A 24,541-nucleotide genomic window follows, 5' to 3' on the forward strand; every position below is an offset into this window, starting at 1 on the left:
AAATGTAACATTGATAAATCGGAAAAGCCAAAGATAAAACATTTACTATTATTATCCATTATATAGAAATCATTGAGTCTTAGATAAAAGAAGCATTCCACTACAACATCATCACGTGACGTCTATAAATATAAAGATTGCCTTGAAGAAAAAGTGAAAAGTTCAACACTACCCCGGGGATAATTCATTTTTTTTTTGGTGAAAATAATTATGTAAAACATCACTGGGTCATAAAAAGTGCTGCTAGGATCCTACTCTCCCGACACTGAAAAAAAATATTCCAAAGTCTCGCATGAAACCTTACCAAACTTTTTACATTTTGTACATACGATCAAGGAATTGTCGTCAATTTCATGTGAACCACACGATTCTAGCAGCACTTTCCAAGTACTGTCGAATACAAGCTTCCTATACAAACAAAAACTATGTTTTGAAGTATGCAGTATAGTGTTGAACTTTTGCATCTTTGTTGTTAGAACGACAGAGGTAAGGCTGATAGGGATTTCAAAACAGTGCCAGTGTTCATTATTAGAAAATATGATATGAATAAATAAATGTAACTGCAGATTCTTAATCTTTAATTCCTTATGAATCACACATGACATTCAACCCGGTATATCCTTTAAAATTCCTATTTCATATATTTGTTTACATGAATTCTTGTCACGTTTAATTTTCACTCGGCAAATATTTGATAAAAAGTTATGACGTCAAGGGTTTGGTATTTAACCCCTGTGATAAATACCTAGCTATTTATACCATCAAAAAAAAAAAAAAAAAAAAAAAAAAAAAAAATCACACACAAAAACGACAAGATTTAGTTTATATAATGTTTTTGAATGATTCTATTCATTTCTATGACTTGAAATTAAACTTTAAATAATAATATATATAAAGAAATCATTAGCTCTAAAGTTCATACTGTTTGTTATGACGTCATATTGTATAGGCAAGTAGGATATTAGGGTGTAGCCTTAATATACCCGCTTTTACGTAGTGCTAGTGTGCACCTACTTCGTCGCGTTTTGATCGCAGAAATATTTGGGGTTTCCAATAGCAAACGTGTAATTCCATTCGATTCATATTTCATAATATTTATGAATTATTTTACGCCAGCGAAAATTTCGGGGATCACTAAATTCTGGACTTTTAAACTAAAAATTAGTGATTTAAGGTCTTCATTTTTAACTATATTCACGCATCCAGTAATGACATATCCAGCAGGACTATAGTGGTAGGGGGAAGAAGAACATGAACACGTAAAAGTGTTATGTTTCAGATGTTTGATGTCAAGGTACTGTAGAGTTTTTAATGTAAGTAGAAAGTTGAAAAACAGATAGTCCATGAATATTTCTAGGAAACACAAGATGTGGGCTTAACTTGAAATGTGGAATGGACTATTGGAACTTTTTTGATAAAGGATATAAGTAAATTTTACTGCGTCATTTCCTTTGTTGGCAAATTTAAGTGCAATGAACGGAGAGGGTGCTTGTACAGCATTCTCTTCCATAAAACGTGGCGGTCAAAAAAGCTTGTTATTTGCAATATCTATAATCAAAGATTCCAGCCTGTATTCTTTTGTCAAAGAATCCAAATACAGACTTTAATTGGCCTTAAAGAAGACCGTTTAAAACGTTCAAAGGGGCGGAGTAAAGTTTGATTTTGATGAGATGAAAACCTAACAGCTTATTTACATAAGGTAGTAGATACCCTTGAGAGATATTGAGAGAGAGGTTTATTGTAAGACAGATTTCCATAACTACACCTAAGCCTCTGTGTATTGTTATTATGTCCCATTACATTGCTAATCTCGACTTGAAAGATTTCCAACACTATCGACATTGTCATTGCAACCATATGGAAAAGCAGTGCCTAATTTCCTAATCCAGTATTCTTCATGATTGATCAGGTAAATCAAAGTGCTTCTAGAGAAGCTATCGGCACCCATTGTTAATTTAAAATCGATGTCCCAACAAAGGAAATATTCTATTGCGTAGACAACATCAGACTTGCAGAAGATTTGGAAAATACATGGTAAAAGTCGCACATTTTTTTTAACTTTAGCCACATTACTTGAAATTTAAGCTAATAAAAGGTGAATTGCATTTAAAACGCCAGCACTTTCCAGAAGCTACTAAATACGCAGTACAGTTAAGGCAACATTTTCTATAAAAAGACACTTGAAGTTTAACCGTTTTATTTTCTGGCATGAAACTCTACTTGAAATATCTTTGTGTCTTCTTGACGAGTCTGTCCTTCACTTTTAATATTGATATTTTTTGTCATCATGTGACCCTTAGTAGTCACGTAGGCTCCTATTTTAGCTCAAGATATAAGGGCAAGGCAAAGGAAAATTACACTGCACAAGGTTTCAATGTGTCCCGAAATATCTATCCTATCTCAAAAATATGTTCGTTCCGTTAGATTTCTGGTATTATTTTGTTCTTCAGTAAAAACAAAGACCAGTATTAAAAAAATAGGTCCATATTTCATGTGAAATAATAAATTACCTAGTGATATACAGAGAAATGAGCATCACTTTTCAAAAAGTATGCAGTAAATTAAAGAATTAATTACATAAACCTACCTCTTCATATGTCACCTTGCCCTTGAACTTTTTAGTTTAAAATCGAAGTCTTGAAACATTCATTCTAAATATAGTTTTCAAATGCATAGTGACCCGGTACGGGAGGTGACTCTTTGTATTTGTAGAGTTTGTTTACCTCGCGAATTTGAACATGTAACGTTTACGGACTATGCTAGGCTTTTTTTTTTACCTAATCAAAACGGTACGCATATAAAGATCTTGACTTTTATTACTTTCCTTTGTATGACTTCGTCCTTTTCATACATCAGACAAGACCTTGTTGAATACCTTCCGCATTTTCTCGAAGATCTAGGCCTATATACATTATCATGTACGTATATAAATAACAATCAAGTTTGTCGGTACTGTCGCAACGTACATCATATAAGTAAGATTGAAAAAAATGTTCATTGCTAAGTTTCAATCATTTCTGATAAACATGTAGATCTCCCCTCCCTCGTACAATGAGAAACTATTTACCCCCCCCCCCCCAACCAACCAAAATAAAAAAAATATATATCTTCAGCAGAATGGAGTTTCACATATGGGTTTTCCTCAGTGGTTATCCAAAATCTTCTTTTGTTTAAGAGTTCTAATTAACTTATAAATAACTCAGATATAAAAACCAGGTGAGGGTTATTTACACCTGTTAATATAATTAGATCTATCTTCCTCTTTGCATATCTAATCCTTATAATTTGCCTCTTAGCTTCCTTGATAAAAGGGCAATGAAATATACTTGGGCGTTGTTTTCTTGTAAACATCATGATCTGGTTTTTATTTATTAGGATATAACCATTGTAACACAAATCTCATTTAGTTTATCACAGGAAAAAGACCCCCCCCCTCCCTTTTTTGTGGAAATAGAATGGACAAGAAACCAGTGGCTTGCGACGATATTGATACAACTGATCATGGTAAATATATAATTATGCCAATATTAGGCTTTATTTCGTACAATGTACCTAAAACACCATGTTCATGCAAGTCTGGATTTTCGCATCTAAACAGCTTTAAAAGCTGACATTCATATCATTGTTGCCATTGAAAAGAGAACAGTTAAAGTATTATCTATCTGGTAAATTTATTTAATAACTACAGCTTCTCCCTTACAAAGCCAGGCTGTGAGGGTAATTCTGAGCAGGTGCATAGTTTTTCCATCAAGACATGTACTCTGGGATAAAATCCATTCTAAAAATAAAATGAAATGTTAAAGTGTGCTGGTGATTAAAACAGTAAAACTTAAAACAATGTATTGAGTAAAAGCTAATGAAATCACATAAAAATGCATCAAATATCAGTATCTCTGCTACTTTTATTTATTAAAACAATTTTATAAAATAAATATTGCCATGAATATGTGTGTTGTTGATATCATTAAGCATACCTTTTTCTACTTGGTCCATACACTTGCTGCCTCTGTTTCAAATTGTTTGTGAACAGCTATTGTAACATAAAATATGCTAAAAAGGTAATGAGTGAAGTACATAATATATAAAATGAATGACATTGCAATGTTCAAAACAAACCATGTAATATAATATTTAATTATATTTTAAACAGTGAAATACTATAATTTATTTACTGAATAAAAGTGATATTCTGACACAGCATGAAAGATATCAAAATGGTATTCTCACAGTGAGAGAGTATCAGAAGTGCTTCAAAACTTACGATTTTCCTTCCCTTCACGCAAAATTTTTTTTTTTTTTTTTTTTTTTTTTTTTAAATCCCTGGCCTGTTATGAGATAGAGTTAATAGATCTAGACCATCCTGACAGAGACTAATAGTTATACTGGCGAAGTTTTTTCCAAATATGTATTGAAAACTCAATGTTTACAACGTTTTTCAATCTCGCAATCGCTTAGCTATGACATCTCAACCGCTCAACCATGACGTCACAGCCTATGATACTGTGTTACGAAAAGACAGAGGCAAAGGGGAAATTTAAGAAAATGTGATAAACAGAAAATTCAATGTTTTGCTGATGAATATGGAATTTATTTCACGAGCTGGACGTGAAAATATCAAAAAGTCCTGTTCCACTCGTGAAATAAATACCATATTCATCTTTAAAACATTGAATATCTTCTATTTCTAAAATTCATAAAAATCTTTTGCTGCAAAACTTTTCTGGAAATCATTTTTTAAAAAAACTCTTGCAGTAGCAATTTAAGCTTGGAAAATTACTGATTAAAGGAAATAAATTCATAAATGAAATTCTTGCATCTGTTCAAAATTGAATTATTATTATATTGGCATACAATAAAATTGTTGTGAAATATTTTAATAATGAACATACCATGTCTAGAAATTGTTGCGAATGTTTTCTGTAGATAACTCTGGGTTATATGCATGCAGCACCTGATAGCTACAATGATGAAAGAATTATGCATTATGTATTCAGACCAGAAAAATAAAATAACATGATATTCAATTTTAAATTTAGAAATATCATTCTACAGATTCAGAGTTCATTAATACAGATATAGGGTTGCTTAGAATTATTTTGAAATATGAAATACTAGCTGGTGAAAATTGAGACTTTTAATCCTATATTTTTGATTTACAGGACTGGGGCATAAAATGCATATTTGCATGTTTAATTACATATTACACAATACAGTTTCACTTTACAGAAATATACACATAATGCATGTGCTAAATTATCATTTGATATCCTGCTTTCCTTTTCAAATTAGATTAAGATGATTATATGTCAACATCGTTACATGTACATGTTTAGTGAATCTTTTATCAATGATTGAAATTGAAATTGTACAATAATTAATTAAAATAAATTTAACAGCAAACTTTTGCATGCCTGCAGATCTCTATTATACATAAATTCCCTCAAAAATTATTTGAACGACAAGGAATTGCATATTTAGTGCAAATTAAACTTGGTGTGCAACTTCATATGATGTTTGTGTGTGTTGTGTGTGTAAGGGGGGGGGGGGGGGCATAGACACAGCTCCTGTTCACTGCCAATACATCTTGCTATATATATTATGCATACACACTCGATTATTTCATATTGATCTTAACAACAACATGTCTAAATCTTGATACCTATGCGTACATATGTATACAAATCTAATATGAAAAACCCTGCAGCTGCCCAGGTAAAGAGGTGGGTGCGATAGCCTCAGTACTCCATGATTTCTCTAAATATCTGCATCATCTTATAAACAAACCATAAATATGTTACTTTATTACTGTTCTCTTTAAAAGATTTACCTGCTTGCTGTGTATTTTCCACCGCAAATCTAAGCTGCTGTCGCCCTTCCTTTATGTAAACGACATTCCGTGTCACTGAGTTAAAGCGCTTGATTGAAGCCGAGTGCAGCCAAACGACACAATAAAAAGCAAATTATTTCGACAACATGATGTTCTAAGCAAGGAAAAATCACTACTTTTAATTTATTTAAACACAAGAATACGGAAATTAGTTACAAATTCTTGCAATTATCGTTAAATAGCTATTTTGAGCTCTATTTCCTTATATGGATATATCAGGGCGGGGCGACTGTCATGACGTCAAACCTCATTATGACCTCATTACCATAAACATTTCATGGGTACGCAGGTATGTTAAGGAAGCATATAAATCATTTTTCGGGAAATTTAGACTTTTTAAAGAAAATTAAGTTTGATAATTTATCCAAGTCGCCGATAAAACATTAACTATCATTAACTATTGCATAAAGACAACAGAGTGTCTGAGGACAAGAAGTGCACTTCCACGACGTCATCACGTGACTGCTATTAATAGCAAAATATTCCTTAATTAAAAAGTTAACAGAACAACACTACCCCGGGGTTTGATAATTTCTTTGAGTAAATAATATAGTTGAAAAACAACTCTTATGCCTAAAAAGTGCTGCTAGAATCCCACTGTCCGGTCGGGTAAATAATTATTCCACATATTCGCACGAAACCTTACCCGATGTTCTGCATTATGTACATATAACCCGAGATATTTCTTCAAACCATGTTTACCTCACGATTCTAGCAGCACTTTCCAAGTATTATAGAATGCAAACTTTCGATATCTACAAATCTTAAGTTTTGAAGTATCCAGCTTAGTGTTGTTCATTTGCATTATTGTTGTCACGAATGACAGAGGAAAGGCCGACCGGGATACGTAAATAGCTGACTGTCTTCAATAGAAGATTAAATAGATGAAAATAAATTAGCATACCTGTTTAACAAACTTTAACTCCACATGAATCACACACAATATTCACAGTATTTGCTTCTAAACCCCCTTTAACGTATCTTTTTACATGCCGTCTAAGCCAAATTCTCGTTACACAACATGATCAATTCTCAAGTTACTTGTTGAACAGTTATGACGTCATCCGTCGGATATTTTAATTCAAGTGACAGATACAGCATTACAAAATAAAAACATTTTATTTTTGTTAATATTTGCAAGCTTCTATTCACTTTCAGGAGTTAAATTAAATTTCTTAATAACAATATTAAGAAAACTGGTGTTCTAAAATTGACGTCATCTCGCCTACTATGACGTCATATTGTGTCCCTGATTTAGTCAATTCAGATTATCCTAGTGCTTCCTTAACACACCTGCGTAGCCTTAAGGTGCGGTCACACGATGCGATTTTTCATTCGATTTTCATTCGACTTGCTCAGGTAAGTCGATTGGAGTCGATTGGTGGGGTGGTCACACGATACGATTTTACATTCGATTTGCAAACGATTTTGACAAGAAATGAACAGGTACTTGTTTTTGTTTTTGTTTTTTTTTTAGTTTGAAGTAGTTCTGATTATAGTAATAAACCTAAAAAGTATCATTATGAAAATATTTTTTTCGTTTCATTCTGTTTAATATTACGTCATTTACCCCATTATGACGTTTATGTTGACGTAATCTACAGGTTATGTCTATCACTTTACAAGATAAGATAACATACCGCATTAAAAGAACTTGTCCGAATTATCTGATGTTTTCCAGGGTTTTTTAAACCGACTTATTAAGGAAAACACGTTTTTATTTTTTCATTTCGGCACAAAAAGATTTTAAAGAAGAACCTGCACTAGACTTTCGCTTACAAGAAAGGTAAAATAGCTACGTCGCAAAAATTAAACTTTTTTCCGTTGACCAGCAGTTGACGAAGCAATATTATTGAAAACATTTGATATATCGCCTTTTTATTTTCACAGATTACTATAGGTGAAATATTTACAGCCCAAAGATTATTATGTGTATATGTAAAATGCGTGACTGGGTACACAGTAAATCAAATTCATCAGACGCTCCAATAATTAAGTTAATCAAAATTTTAATAAAGGTAGCTTTTGGTAGGTAAGTAAAGAATGTTACCTTATTACCTTCCTAACAAAATAATACATAGGCGTCAGAAGCAAATTGAAAGTGGGGTGGCTAATTGAAAGTGGGGGGCTAAACCAACGGAAAAAGGTACGCCCCAATTTTCAAAGCCTATATTATGCCTATCTTTGAAAAAAAGTGGGGGGGGCTAAGCCCCCTCCCTAGCCCCCCCCCCCCCCCCGGTTCCGACGCCTATGTAATAATAATAAAATAAATAAATAATCAGATTTAAAAACTTCCCTGGTGATATGTAAACTAATCTTTATTTTTTAAAAAGAATTTAATGTTGATTTTTTTTTTTTTTTTTGGGGGGGGGGGGGGGAGGGGGTTGGAGGGGGTGTTTTCAGACTCTCCCTTTTTTAAAGTTCAATTTATTTACTCAAACCAAAGTACATAAGTTACAAAATTAATAACATACAAACATATATACAGTAGTTAGATGTATATGTACAATCCTACATCACGGCGAAGTGAAAAGAAATAAGGAAGATAATTCAAGGAGAAAAGACAGCAACGTAATTTCTCCTAATAAACGTAAATAGTTTTTTCAGTCATTTTTTTTTTTTTTGGTTAGTAGTTCCGTCTATAAGGAGAGTAGGGACGTTAACAGAGGCTCTTACTTGTAGGAGTAAAAATTGACAACCTAATCTAGTTAATCACTTCATTTAGTACTTTTATGTTAGTACTAGACAATTAAAATCTACCATTTTAAATTATTCTACACGTTTACATATATATACATGAAATAAGTTGAATCTCTTGACGAACGCTTATAATTAGAATCCATGCAAATACTTAAAAAACTACTTGTTCATATTATTGATAGGATTGGGGTGTTTACGCGGCGTCAAGTCCAACGTATCTCGCCGTAAACCCCTAGCATGCTGGAGTACTGATATGTTGTGTACCACTGATCTTAATTTATAGCAACATATAAGCACATGAAACATCTAATTTTTATTAGATTTATAAACATTCATGCCGGTTTTAAAAGTTATAGCTAAAACTTCTTCTTCTTCTTTTTTTAGATAAATGTGATGATTTGAATCAAGCTTAATCTATGATATTCAAAAAAAGAACCTTTAATCATAAATGGCATTCTATAAACATGAATCTCCGTGCTCCGCAAACTATGGTAAAATAATAGTTCATGACTTGTATGCTTTATATAATTACCCATTTGTACCCAGTAATTGCCGTTTACTGGGTGTCCTTATATTTTGTCAATTAATAATTTATACGTTCATTATAGATGACAAAAATAACGACCATTCATTTTGCGTCGCGGGAAATGTCATTGTGACGTAACGATTTTCACTGGAAAGTCGATTGAAAATCGGACGCCATCCGATTTCCAATCGACTTTCAGATTTTGCTTTCGACTTTCGACTTGGGTGGTCACACGGTACGATTTTAGTCGAAAGCAAATCGAATGGAAAAATCGGATGGAAAATCGAATGAAAAATCGCATCGTGTGACCGCACCTTTAACTATGCTGCGTAGAATCTGACTTCGTTATCTCGGGCGCAGATAAATACCATGGATATGTCGAAGTCATTTGCGAGTCCCAAGTCTCTATGTATTTTAAACTAGTACATACCTCGATGTTTAAAGTGGTTTATTTCTTTAAGATCGAGATAATGGAGTTTGACTGTATGTCAAAACAATCTATTTGCTTAATTTGCAATATTTAAAAGTTTATGACCTCCATTCATTACACATCATATGCATATATTACGCGACTTTCAGATCAGGAGACCAAACTAAATTCAATACAGAGTGAGATAAACCATGAACCATAAACCATTTCAAATAATATTAAATTGACATGATAATTTAATAGCATGTTAATATAATAGCTTTGAAAATTAATTAAGTATAAAAAGGTATCTATTTGTACACTTCTATATTCCACTGATTTTTTTCATAGGAAATCTTGACCTAAGTCGATAAAAAAATTGGTAGCAACTGTTCCTTCGCTATGCGCTCGACACTTTGAAGTGAAAGTTGCGGGTCCTTCGGATGAGACCTTAAAAACCGGGAAAAAAAAACTGTCACGACAGGCGTTGGCACGATAAAGATCCCTCACTGCTCAATGACCTGAGTGCAAGGTAAAGGTCAAAATTGAAGCTCTTTACCGGTATATGGTGACGTCTATATATGAGTGAAAAATTCTCGAATAGGACGTAAAACAACATACAATCAATCAATCAAGGAAGTCTTGACAGTGCTCCGTGGTTATCTGCTAAACAATTGTTTAAAAACAATTCTGATTCTACACATATGTACGTTTGATAGTTAAAAGATGATTGGTATTCTCATTGACAATTTATATATATATGACGTCTGTTTGAATTTTCATGAGTACTGATTGTGCCTCATTATAAACAGCACTGTTTTTTTTTTTTTATTTCAAAGAAGCAGAATTTATTAAAAATATTTTTATGGAAAGAAGAAGTATCTTACTGTAGGTTTCAATTCGACATTTTTAAATTTCTATCGTCAACTTCTATCAATTATTTTGCCTATATACCATTATCACCTGCATATTGAGTTTATGTCTCCTAGTTGATTCAAAATACAGTAAGATACGAATAATCTCAGAAACGATACAGGCTTTTGACAAATAAGTTGATGAAACAAGGATATCAACGATCTGGTTAATCCCAGACTACATATAAAGCAAGTGTGATTTTGTCGTTTCTAAATATTCATTTCTCATGTTATATTTCTTATGTTATACATGTATATACAATTGTTCCGTGGGGACCAACTCAATTAGTGTTCGACACACCTCCAATCAAAGCACACAAACAAACATTGTTAAACGAACATATGCCAAAATTTTACAATGTAAGATTGGCGTTTGCTTTTCGGTCATTGGCGTCCATAAGGCAATCATTGTTCATATTCATTAATTATTAGTTAATCATTTATTTTTTTTTAATTCTATGAATCAATATTCAGTCGAAATATATGGAGATAACGAACAGTATTCAAGCACACAGGTCCATTTAAGGAGGGGAAGGACCTTGAGCTGAAAAAAATACTTGTCATTCAATATTTTTCATATTTTGTATATTTCTAATTAAGTATGTCCCACATATCTTAAAGCAGTTATATCATTAGGTTTCTTACCTTATTTTGGAGATATTGATCGACAAATACTATGTCCTACAGTATCCAAGTGAAGTTTTAATTCTCCATGTTTCCGGGCTCATTACTCTGCCCATGATGGGAATTTTTAAGCATATATAAAAAAATATCAAAGTAGACATGTACATTTTAAAGTATTTCAGAGTATAAATATGGTTTAAAATTCGAAATAGCAAGTTTTGTCTATCACACTGCATCTGGATTGGGAAAATTACGCACTTTTTAAGACAACTTAAACCATAAAAAACGTAATTTACAAAAAATTCTATCATTCAATATTTTTTATTTTACGTTGAAATGCAAATCCCTGTAATTATTGATTAACTGTAAAAATTTCGAATGATGAGGCTGACCTCAATATTTCACAGGACATCGTTAAATAGGACATAAGCATGACAAAAACGTGTCATATTTACATTTCTCGAGTACGGGAAAAACCAACTATGACGTCACACATAAGCTAAATAAGCGAAATAAGATATACCTACATGATATTTCCGTCATCAGCCATGCAAAAATAATTTTTGTGTTCCCCGTTTCTCAAAATATTTCATCATATACTGATTATGACCTTTTTACATAATAATACCGCCCCTGTGTTCACCGAGTTTGATCTTGCTGTACTAACAGATCGTGTATGACGTCACCGACTTGTTGGACGCACAGTTTAGGGAAACAGAGGAGTGGATCAAACTTTTTCATAATTTGTTAATGTTTACAAGAATGTTAAAACTTTTAATTTTTTTTTTTAATATAAGATGGTAATTAAAGTAAAAACAAATTTCATACAAGAACTGATGGTTTACACGATTTGCACTTATATAAACGGAGACTAAGACGTAGTTCAACAGAGTCATGTGACCATGTGTCCTTCATCCCCTTAAACAATACAAAGAGCAGGGCAATCACGTACCTCCAAAACATCAGAGGTGTGATGGGCTGCTATGGAGGAGTGAGCATCTCCTGCCGACCGGTCACACCCGCTGTGTGCTTCTTGTCATGATTGGGAAATAACGGAACAATCTATAGACAATTCAGTGTGTATATAATGACCTATCAATTAGTATCCTAACAAAAAATGGTAAACTAAAGTTAACTATAGTTTACTATAGTTAACTATAGTAAATCAAAGTAACAAAGTTATCACTTTAGTAAATCAAAGATTTCATAGTTATCGCTGTAGTAAATAAAAGTTTTCAAAGTGTCAAAGTCATCACTATGAAAAATCAAAGTTTTCATAGTTATCACTATAGTAAATCAAAGTTTTCATTGTGAACAGTATAGTAAATCGAAGTTTTCATAGTAATCACTATGATTAAAAAAAGTGTCAAAGTCTTCACTATTTTAAATCAAAGTTTCAAAGTCAGCATTATATTTTATAAACGTTTTATACATGAAGCCTCTAGGAATTAAAAGTTTAAAATTTATTGCTACATTATATATTGTTCTGTGAAACTTGTAGAAGTTTACAACATTGTTTTGCTGATTATCTCAGTTTACAAGAGATATCTATTGATGCCTACTATTAATCCGATGCACTTTGCACGCAATTCATTTTTTGCATTCAGTTTTATTTTTAATTTTAGATCTTTTGAAAAAAAAAAAAAACACTTTTCAAAGACTTCAACTGGATAACATTTCTAAAACGAATATTGTTTGTTTGTTTGTTTGTTTTTTCTATTGGCCTTTTTCATATCAGTAAACAACATAATACTCTAGTTTATGGTAAACATTTGATCGAATGCGATTCCAGCATCACTGTTGTGTTTCACCGAAAGTCGCGCGTGATGATGCGAGACTTTTACGGACTGGGTGCAACATGCAAAGATGGCGTAACGAACTTCGTCAACATAGATCTAACCAGTCTGCATTGCTTTTAATTTGTCTGACTGTCACGATAAAAACAGATAGGGCGATAGAAAAAAACAGACAGGTTTACGCGAGAGTGGTTTCTGCAACAAAAGGGTGATTGGGTGCGTACTTTAGCAAAGATCCCTGAGTTCGATGTAGGAAAATTAAAGCATTATTTGACAGAGAGTAGAAATAAGACTTTTGACAAAGAAGGTATGAGGGCTTATAAATCGTTAAAAGCGTACAAGTTTTTTGAGGAGGGGTATGTGCAGAAGATTTCCTTGCACGAGCTGAGGTGATGGCTTCGATGGCACAAAGAGTATACAAGCCGTACGTTTGTCTCAGTCTTCAAGGGGATGTCAAAGGTGGATCCTGTGATTGTGTCGCAGGGTGAGAACTAATTTCTTGGATAAGTAATGAGATCTGAGCATGAAATTCTGTAATGAAAAGCGTGATGAATTATGTTACTCCCCAACCCCGCGCTTGTTCATGAAGCTTATTTTTTTACATTTATACATGTAAATCCCATTTCATACACCTTCTAACTATAAGACCACCCACCAATTCATAAGGCAGTGGTTTTATAAACTCCTTAAGCTTATCAAATACAGTGCTTAAGGAGGAAAGCCACACCAAAATTTTATTTCATAGACATTTAAGACATTCCTGATATTAAAGAAGTGGTTTCAACATTTAAAGGCCAATATTAGCTCTTAATTATTTAATAAGATTTTTTTCCTATATCTCATAGAAAATGAAAAAAAAAAAATCTTCATAAAACTACTCACAACTAAGGAGAATATGTCAGTCAATCATATTTTAAAAGAAATTGCAAAATTTTAGAGAAATTAATTTTGATGGGGATTGGTTCAAATATAAAAATGATTATTTTGTAGTTTAAAAGGGATTTCTTAAGATCTATTAAATAAAATTTTGGTGTGGCATTCCTCCTTAAGCACTGTATTTGATAAATAAAAATTCTACATTAAGCCATCTTTAAAAAATTGGTTGGTTGCCCTCTCCCGACCGACTGGCTAAAAATTGCCCAACTAAAAACTTTTTTAACCACCAGAAAGCAATTATTTTTTTTTTAAAGCATTCACAAAAATAGATTTTGAAAATTCAACATTAAATTTGAAACTTTCTTGGAAAAAAAAATTTCTCCCCTCCCTACCAACCCGATTTTTTCATCCTGAGTTTGGAGAGGGCAAGCAAAAGTTATTTTAAAATTGGCCTTTTTAAAAAAAAAATGATGTCACAGAACAAAACAAACAAAAAGCTTACACTGAAAAAATCAAACACAAAATTTGTTGTGTAAAGCACTACTTTTTCTACAATACATCATCGTTACATACATCTTGTTCATGTATTTGCACGACTATTGCATTTTCATACCAGAAAAAGGGGTTAATGCAGGGTTCGACACTAACTTTTTTACCTTGGTGGCCCTCAGGTCCACTTGTCAAAAATAATCAGTGGACTTTCTCAAATTCTAGTGGACCTTCATAAATATTTCATTTTGAATTATCAATGAATGAATTCATTACACAAGACTATGTACCCATTCCATTCAGACTAATAAAGTATAAGTTTAACCAGTCAACAGAAACAAACAATTAGTAAGCAGGGGCTGACAAATAGATTTTTTAGGCACTTGTCCAAGGGCAAGTGCATAGTCGAAATTCACTTTCCACACCAAGAATTTTTGCTTGCCCCATCATAAACTAATACTGTATCTATAACTTTAAAAAAATAGGAAGACAGATACTGAGTATATCATGCAAGCCCCTGTGTCCAGCTTTAAATCTATGACTTAAATATTGATTTTAATTTTTAAAGTCACTTGCCCATGGGCAAGTGGTTGATAAAATTTCACTTGCCCACCCCTAAAATTCACTAGCCCCGGGCATCAGGCAATGGGATTTGTCAACCCCAGAGTCAGAAGTTTTTCGGCAATATTGTTAAGCATACTTTCAATATTTTGAAAAAGAACACAATCTAGTCAATGTTTATGGGCAAGGAAAATTTTATTGGTTCATAGGGACTTTATTTCATGGGTAACTTGTATATACAAAAGATTCAATGAATAGATATGTTGATTAAATAATTATTCTTTGAGATATAAATTCATGGATAAGGGTCTGATACCCATGAAATCCACGAACATTGAAGATTTCACAGTACTGGAGGGAAAAAAAGCTCCCTGTTATGTAAAGAGTATTTTATAAATTTAAAACATGAATACTTAGGGATTGTTTAGTCTGAAGATGGAAAAAAAAAATATATCTATCTACACTAATGCCTATGGGCTTGTAAAATTTGGTTTTAAAAAAATTCCTCATGAAGGCTCCACATGACAATTTAAGTTATTTTAAAATATAAATTGTAGGAAGGGTGAGGCATGCAGCCATATAGCCGCATTGTTGTTTGCATTAGATGACTTTGTTGCCAAGGGACTAAAAGATCTACCAGAGGACTGGACTTCTACAGAAAAATTGTGCCAATGGAACAAACCAGCAAAGAGAAAGACGGAGCCTAAAACTATACATGATATCAGGATAGTCAAGTATGGACATTATTAATGTGTAATTCACATTTATTACTACATGTAGAGTAGTAGGTACTTTCATGATTATGGAGTAAAGAACACAAGACAATGAAGGGCTCTAATATTTAAGGAATGAATTTAGTAGCTACCCTATATATACTGTACTGTGTAACATTGGATTTGGACAGTTTACACTTCTTAAATCGGAAAATAAGCCTTTTGCTCAAGGGAGCTTTTCTGATCACATGTCTGGTGTGTGTTCATCTGTCCACCTGTAAACATTTCATTTTTTTTTTTTTTTTGTCTTCTCTAGAACCACTGGGCAAATTTCAACCAAACTTGCCAAGTATCCTTGGGTAGCGGGGATTCAAAGTTGCTCAAATGAAGGGTCTTCTTCCAAAGGGGGGGGGGGGGATAATTACGAATTAATGAAAAGTAAATAGAATAAATAAAAATTCTTCTTCTCAAGAACCACTGGTCCAGGAAAGGTGAAACTTATATGGAAACATCCACAGGTAGTATAGATTCAAGTTTGTTCAAATCATGACCCCTGGGGTAGGGTGGGGACACAATGTGTAAACTTGTAAATAGCCTTATAAATTAAACCTTTAAGTAACTTTAAAGCTTTAAGTTTAAGTAACAAAACTATTGTACTATTGATTTCTGTCATATTGAAAATACTGATTGAAAAGCACACACTGCTAAGAAATCTTTCATACATATGGCCTTAAAAAACTGGTTCTAAGTTCTAGTTAAGCAGCATTTATTGATTGATGAATGGGAGTTGTGTTGATGAAAAATATAGGAGAAAATATTCAGTGGGCACAAATATAAGAGGAATACAAGAAGGAAAAAAATGCAATATAAGTATATAGCTATCTACATAATGCATTCTTATTGTAGACAGGAGCCAGGGAAGGAGGTGAAAGGGAGGGAGACCTTGGCTTCACTGAAATTTGATCCTCGCCCACCGGTAGATCAAGTTCAGGATGAGGAATCTAAATGTCGTTTGATTGAAGTTTTAGATGGTGCCAATCTAACGTGTGGTTTCCTGAAGTATAACAAGCCTGTTCCTGATATTCCCAGTGTAACTGAGTCTTCTCTACCCACTCAAGAAATTGTGTCTACTGTTAAACATTTCACAGATTTTGATTTGCCTGCAAGTATATGTGACATCAAAAATGCTTGCATGTATTTTAAAGACTCTTTATATTTGGATTGTAATGAAATAGCTGAACTGGAATCAAGAAAAGGGGTCAGTCAAGCTCGCAAGAATGGCAGAGTGCTAGAAAATACAGACTTACTGCTTCTGACTTTCACAAAGTGTTTGTACGCAGAAGTACAACTGATCCATCAAAACTTTTAAGATATTTTTTATATAATAAAATTAAACCAACAAATGCAATGCTGTTTGGACTACAGCAAGAAAAAACACGCAGTTGAGAAATTTACATCAAAGTTGGTAGAACAGGGTATACGTGAAGTTATTGTTGAACAAAAAGGCCTGATTGTTGATTCACACTCTACATTTTTAGGCTTCTGTTGATGGTATAGCATTGATAAATGGCGAACAATTCATTTTAGAACTCAAAAATCCTGCTTCAACATGGGACATGGACATCTTATCTGCAGCAAAGAAGTTGCCCTGCTTAAAACTAAACGAAAATAATGAGGTCTGTCTAAATGTCAAACATTCTTATTATACTCAGATTCAGGGACAAATGGGAATCTTGAATATTTCAAAATGTTACTTTGTTTTGTGCACTAAAAATGACATTCATGTAGAGATGGTTACATTTGATAAGCATTTCTGGGAAAGGGTTTTACTTAAACTTACTCAGTTTTATGATAATTTCATGTTGCCAGAAATTGTTTACCCCTCTGTGAAATTTGGTTTGCCAGCTTTTGATATGTCCAAATTTTGAATCAATGTGTTGTACAAATTTAGTGTCATGACCCCTTTCCCATTCCAATCCCTCAGTACTTTTATGAGAGAAAAGAGAAGTGAACTTTTAAATAACAATGTGTGTAGTGCTTGAAGTTGTCAACTTAATTGCTTCATGTTTTATATGTGTTACATGAGTGATTATGTCATGCTTTGATAAGTATATTATTAAGCATACCAAGTCTACTTTCTTCTGTATAAAGAATGATGAGGTGTTCCAAATGTTAGATTGTGAATTTATCAGATATTGTTGGAAGTTATACATGTATATGAAATTGATGAAAACACAAGGAATACCCAAATTATCCAAAGTTGTTTCCCTCTAATAATGATATTAGTACATGTTTGTTGATCCATTGAACATTATGTTTGTTTTACATGTTTTATTAAATTTATGTTACAGATTCACATTTGTACCAAAATGAATAGATTAAATTAATAATTGTGTGAACTTTAACTTTTGTGTGTCATTACACTAAGTCAAGGCCAGAAAAAAATATTTAAAGTCACATGTAAGTAGGTCAGTTTAAATTACATTTATACTAGTAAGTAATTTCAAAGAGGTCATATTAGGTAACCTAAGCTTAAAGGTGCAAATGAGCTTTTCTGATTGAAATTTGTCTGCTGTTTAGTATCTTCAACTTCCTCTGAAGAATTGTGACCAATGAACCCGAAAGGATAAAATGTGTAGTGAAGGATTGTTATTTCAAATCATGACAACTGTGGGTACAGTGGGGTCACAATAGGAGATCAAAGTTTTACATAGGATATATAGGAGGGAAAACTGCAGACCCATACTGACTCAGGTGATAATTATGGCTTTCTATTTTTATGATTATCAGCTAGTGGCAGAACTTTCCCACTGTACAGTAAAACACGCTTATAGCGAACATGCTTATAATGAATTGACGCTTATAGCGAAGTGATTTCAGTACCTATGTCTAAGAAATATATAGTAAACTTATTGGATATAATGAATTACACTTATAATGTGTCCTTGGTACTTCATTATGAGCATGTTTTACTGTAATTTCTGCTAAAATAGATACCGGAATAGAAAAGATCATCAATATGTTTACTGTCTTTATTACTACCACTGTTTGGGAACAATATTTTACTCACTCTCCCCTGAATTTAGTTTTCTCTCCCCCCTTTCACTAATTGTCAAGGAAGATTACAATATTATGTGTTTAAAGATAATTTTGAAAAAAAAAGATTGATTTTTAAAGAAAATGGTTTAAAATTTAAGGAAACTAAATGTTTTTGTATTATAACAAATCACAGTCATTATCATTCACCTGCATCGTGAGTGGCTAATGCATGCACTCGCATACAGCTTATGGCTGTTTTTGATACTGTGAACTTAATTTATATGAGGAGTCATTAATATAATGTCCAAATTTTAGCAAATCAATTGCAATTTTCAAAAGTGTAGATGTGTCTTTTTCTAAAATTAATATTTGAAAGTGAAACTCAATTTTTTCTTTATCCAAAAGAAGCAAAGTAGAAATATTTTTTTTATAACAATATGGATCATAAAAGAAACCTTAGTTATGTATTTCATGGCCTTCCAGATAAATGTATTTGAAAATAGTCATAGTGGCCTTAATGCCTTATAATTTTCTTTTCTTTTTCACATCATGCAATTTCAAAATCATTTACTTTTGAAAGAGATGTATGACATATGAATTTTACGCTTAAATTTTGTATGTTTTAGTTTACAGTTCTGCAATCTGAGAATCCAATGCACAAAAATTTTCTGCATTTCAGAGATTTTAATGTAGCAAAAACATTTTTTATTATAATCAAAGAAAAAAATATGCATTACAATAAAGTGAATGCTTTAAGCATGTTAAGGATGTACAGGAAAAACCAATTTGATTTTCTTGAATATACTGGTACATCACTACATGTACGTACATGTATATAACCTGGCTTACATTGTACATATTATAATATTTAATCAACTGTCAAGAGTGCAGTACAAATTATATTACCTAAAATCTCCTCAAAAACTACACTTCATATTTCATTCATTTTATGATAGGAATTTGAAAATTGATTAACAATGCACAAGTTTTAAAAATATCATCAGCAACAATACGCAAACTTAGAGGCATAGTTTTGTCTAAAATGTGAAAAGTTTTTATTCTCTGAATTGCTCTTTCAATGTGGATTCTGACCTCGGCAATACGGCGCGTAGTTTCTACCTGTTCACTTGACAACTGAAAATTTCCGTTGCGAAATGGTGGAATGTTTAAACTAGCACCTCTTCTATTTAGTTCTGCATCAATGTCAAAGCCTCTATCGGCCATGACATTGTCACCCAGTTCTATGAGGTCAAGTATGCCAGAGTTTTGAACAATGAATTTATCTGATGCAGCTCCTTCATACAAAGTTGACACATAGGACACAGTTCCATCAGGAGTAATTCCAACCAGCGCCTTGTAGGTGTTTCGATGTTTATATGAACTCCATGTTTCTCGCTGAGCTTTTAGAGCTGAAGGTTTTTGGATAGGAATCTGTACAGTCCAGTATTATTCGGGTGTTTGGAAATTTGCTACAAGAATCTGGTCTTAAACTCTGTACCTTTTCTCTACAAGGAAAAGGAAACAGCACTTCCAACTCTAGACGTAGAAAACGAATCCATGTGTTGAATATTTTAGAAAATAGAGATGCAAAAATATCAAAACGGTTGGCAATATCTTCAACTAAAAGCCCCAGTTTTAAGCGTACTAAAAACTGCAAAAAATTCATTTTTAGGATCAATTTCCTGGAAGGGCCTTTGTTTTCGTGAGTTCGAACTGTAGTTTCATTTCCTTGCCAATAAGTCATTTTAGATGTTTTTGGTTCAAAATAGGTAAATAAAGCATTAAAAGTTTCTAAATTTGGTAAACCAGTGTAAAACTGGGCATTTTCATTACAAGTCATTAAGTTTTCAACACAAAACAATTTTTTGTTCAAACATGCATTTTCTTTAGCAAGTAGTTTCAGTTTTTCTTGTAGTTCAATAATAAGTTTTTGGTGATGTTTAAGTTGAATATTTGTAAGATTTGTGGTATGTCCTTCAGAAGTGTCAACTTGAACACCTGTAGAACATGAGGTAGGAGCTAGTAGTAGCATCGGTCTGTACTGAGGTGTTTTCAGTTTCACACACAGCTTGTGAGGAAGTGTCTGTACAGAAATTTGTACTGTCAAAATTAAACCTGCTTGGTGTCACCCAGAATTTATAGTAGGTATGATCAGGTGTGGCACTAGGGGATATAGGGAAGTTCACTAATATATCGCTTGTATTTTCAGAATCATGATCGTCAGATATTTCAATTTCATTCTGTACATCTTTTAAATCAAGTGGAATTGAGAATTTTCCTGACTTTTGTAAATTTTTTTTCTTTTGTCAGATATGGTTTTATTCACTGCTGTGGAATAATTCTGAGCCCGTTCGCTATTTATCGTTTGTCTTTTTGAGACAGGAGTACTTAACTGAAGTGGTAAATTCTGAGTGGAAATGTAGTCAACATTTGTGTGATCATTGCTTTTTCAACCCGACACAAAATGTAAACCGCACACTTTTGTATTCTGTGTAATCGTAACTCTCCCCGCTTCTTACCAAGCTTTCTGCCCGTCGCTCTAATCCAGGCATTACGACGTGAAATCGGTGCTACCGGTATCTGGTGAAAAGCGTGCCCTTTGGGCAAATTGGACCTCCTGTTAGAACAGTTAACCACACAACAATGGTCGTTTTTACCCATACTGATAGCTGCTATTTACAAACCAGCATCAGCATCCGACATGTTGCACTCAGTGCGTAAAATAACGTAATCTCTCGTGACATCTCTAAGAAAGCCGCGCACGCGCTTTAATACTATGAAGTACAGTATTGTCTAGAGTTATAATCTTAAATACAATGATATAAAATACATGTATATTTGAGTGATAACTTTAATAAATTAAACTTTTCATAGTGAACGCCATAGTCTTCCAAAGATTTCATAGTGTCAAGGTTATCACTATTGACACTTGACATTGTGGTTTTTGAATACCAGGTCTTCCAGCAATCTTTTGGAATTCACATGGGTACAATTGCGCCCCGTTATTAGCAGACCTATTTTTGTATTTATATGAAGCAGAATTTGTTCAAAATCTTTTACGTGAAAAGAAGAAAAGACTTGCTGTGACCTTCAACTCGACATTTAGATATATCGACCACGTATTGTCAATTAACAATGGCTATTTCCATTCTTATGTCGACACGATATATCCCGGTGAGCTTGAGATAAAGGATACCACAGAGTCTGACACATCTGTTTCATATTTGGAAATTTTATTAGAAAAAGACGTTAATGGTAATCTAACACCAAAGCTTTATGATAAACGTGATGACTTTAACTTTTCAATCGTCAACTTCCCTTACTTATGCAGAAATATACCCTTATCACCTCCATACGGGGTTTATATCTCTCAGTTGATTCTATACGCTCTACGTATAAACAATTTCTAAAACGAGGTAAGTTATTGACAAACAAGTTGATGGAACAAGAATATCAGCAATCTCGTTTAAAATCATCATTTCATAAGTTCTATGCTCGATACAATGACTTTGTCAGCAAATACAATTTATCATTAAGTCAAATGCTGACTGACTTTTTCATTCTAATTGTTAGGCCATTATTTACGCACTGAATTGTCGACGAATTTTCCGATCAAGACATGGAGCACACGGCGGTTGTGACAGGTCGGCAGGGGATGCTCACACCTCCATGGCACCTGATAGAACCTCTGATGTCTTAGAGGTCCGTGTTTGCTCTGCTCCTATTTTGTAATGTTTAATGGACTTTTGAGCTCAAATACTGTTCATTATCTCCACATATTTCTTTTCATAGTGTTAAAGTTATCACTATGATAAATCAAAGTTTTCATAGTTATCACCATAGTAACTCAAAGTGTCAAAGTTATCATTATAGTTAACTATATTTTTTTATAGTGTCAAAGTTATCACTATAGTTAACTATATTGTAAACTATAGTTACCTATATAGTATTTTTTGTAAGGGTATGTAAAACGTTAGTCAGCATTTGACTTAATGAGAAATTGTATTTGCTGACAAGGTCATTGTATCGGCCATAGAACTTGCAAAATGATGACTAAACGAGGCTGTTGACACTCTTGTTTCATCAACTTGTTGTCAATAACTGACCTCGATTTAGAAATTATTCATATGTAGAGCATGCTCTTGCATGTCGAATCAACTGAGAGGTATAAACCCTGTATGCAGGTGAGAAAGGTATCTTGCTGCGTAAGTAAGGGAAGTTGACGATTGAAAAGTTAAAGTCAGCATAAAAAAGCTTTCTTTGGAGAGAACGCTATTCAAAATATAAATAATTAAATGCAAGCGTTAAGTATCATTTTTATTTGACACATTCTTTTTCATTTTGTCATCCTGAGATGGCAACACATCTGATAATGTATAATATAATGCATTGCTTTGATAAGATCTTGTTCATATGAAATAATTATTTTTCCTCGGCAGTACTACTATGTGAGGCATTTTATGAGTGGTTATCCCTGAAATGAAAAGTGATTTTTGAATTGCATATGCACTATTTAATTATTATATATATAGATTTTCACGAGTACTGTCTGGTGAATTGCGTAGAAATCGATATTTCTTTTTACTGAGTACAACGACAGGGAAAAGAACATAAAATCATTATCAGGAAGTTTTTAACTTCAAGCATTTGCTCTAAAATTTCAAAATAAACCGCATTACTACATTGCAAATACCCCGTATTGCTATGTATATCAGGTTAGGTTTCATTATACCCAGGAAGGAAAGGTAAAATGTCTGATTAATTCACTTTTGATAGTCTCCGACTTAAGTGTTGCTTTCAATTATATATATATATATATATATATATATATATATATATATATATATATATATATATATATATATATATATATAATGTTATGCTACATGTACTCCTACAATTAGCGTAAAACATTTTTTTTGAGTTTTGGTTATTTCGAATATTTTGTGATATAACTTGCCGATTTCCTTACTATATGGAATAGATTTTGAAAACAAAACAGCGAGTCTAGAACAGACTTACCTTATTCTGTAACAGGATAGATAAGCATACTTTGTAACATAATATGCACTGATATCAGTGCTGAAGCGAGCGATACAAAGCAGGTAATTTGTTATTCTCCTTTATGACCTTTTACAATATCTTATTTTTTGTAACAGACATATCTGAATAATTTCATACTTGTGTATGCAAAAAACGTATATGATTATTTCCTTCTTAGGATGCCAATTTTTTTCGTGCGGGAAAACCTTTGTCCAATGAAAAAGGTTCTATCTATATTTTAACAAAGACTAGGGTATAAGTCGCAAGCGTTAAAAAGTATTTTTGACCATGTATAACATTGTTTTGTTACTGTCTGTCAGTTCTACAATGATAATCAAATTAATGATCGTTGTACATGTATAAATAGAATACACGTCAATCTTTCTTATCAATACGCCCTTTTTAAATATATATACCCGTATATCTGAAACATGTATGGAGGGGTGGGGGTCTAGACAGGATCTAGGAACGGTTTTTATTCAGTCCAAAAATTACATGTAATACTTGTTGAATTCCACACAAGTTATTCTTTTTATAATTAATACTCTAGCTCAATTTATAAAATACATAAAACATGTGTAATATTAAAATATAAAAAGATCTATATAGAAGTTTCTGAAGGGCACCTCGCGCAATTAAAGCGGGGCATCCCCTAAGAACACATCGATCCCGATATTAAAAAAAAATATTTTCCGATATAAGCACACATTCACTCACCTATATATACGCACGTTTCTTTATCCCCTATAACTTTGTTACGAAGGGATAACACCCTATATAATTCTAATGGGAATTAAACTCAGATACGCCATGATTTGTAAACTTTTTTTTTAAAGTTTCATAAAAAAAATCATAATTCACAAAAAAAAAAAAAAAAAAAAAAAAAAAAAAGATCTGTTCACTACTTCCAAGAAGATATTTTATTTAACTTTTTTTTAAATACTTTAATAAAAATGTTTAAATA

General features: G+C 32.7%; 1 pseudogene; it reads left to right on the plus strand.

Annotated features, from left to right (window-relative positions):
- Positions 1 to 17,449, plus strand: part of LOC133204269 (uncharacterized) — a 42,567-nt pseudogene extending 25,118 nt beyond the window's left edge.
- Positions 17,450 to 24,541: the final 7,092 nt, after the last annotated feature.

Source organism: Saccostrea echinata, unplaced genomic scaffold (genome assembly GCF_033153115.1).
Source record: "Saccostrea echinata isolate AGI-Se365-2 ecotype Australia unplaced genomic scaffold, CSIRO_AGI_Sech_v1 ptg000052l, whole genome shotgun sequence".
NCBI classification, from domain to species: domain Eukaryota; kingdom Metazoa; phylum Mollusca; class Bivalvia; order Ostreida; family Ostreidae; genus Saccostrea; species Saccostrea echinata.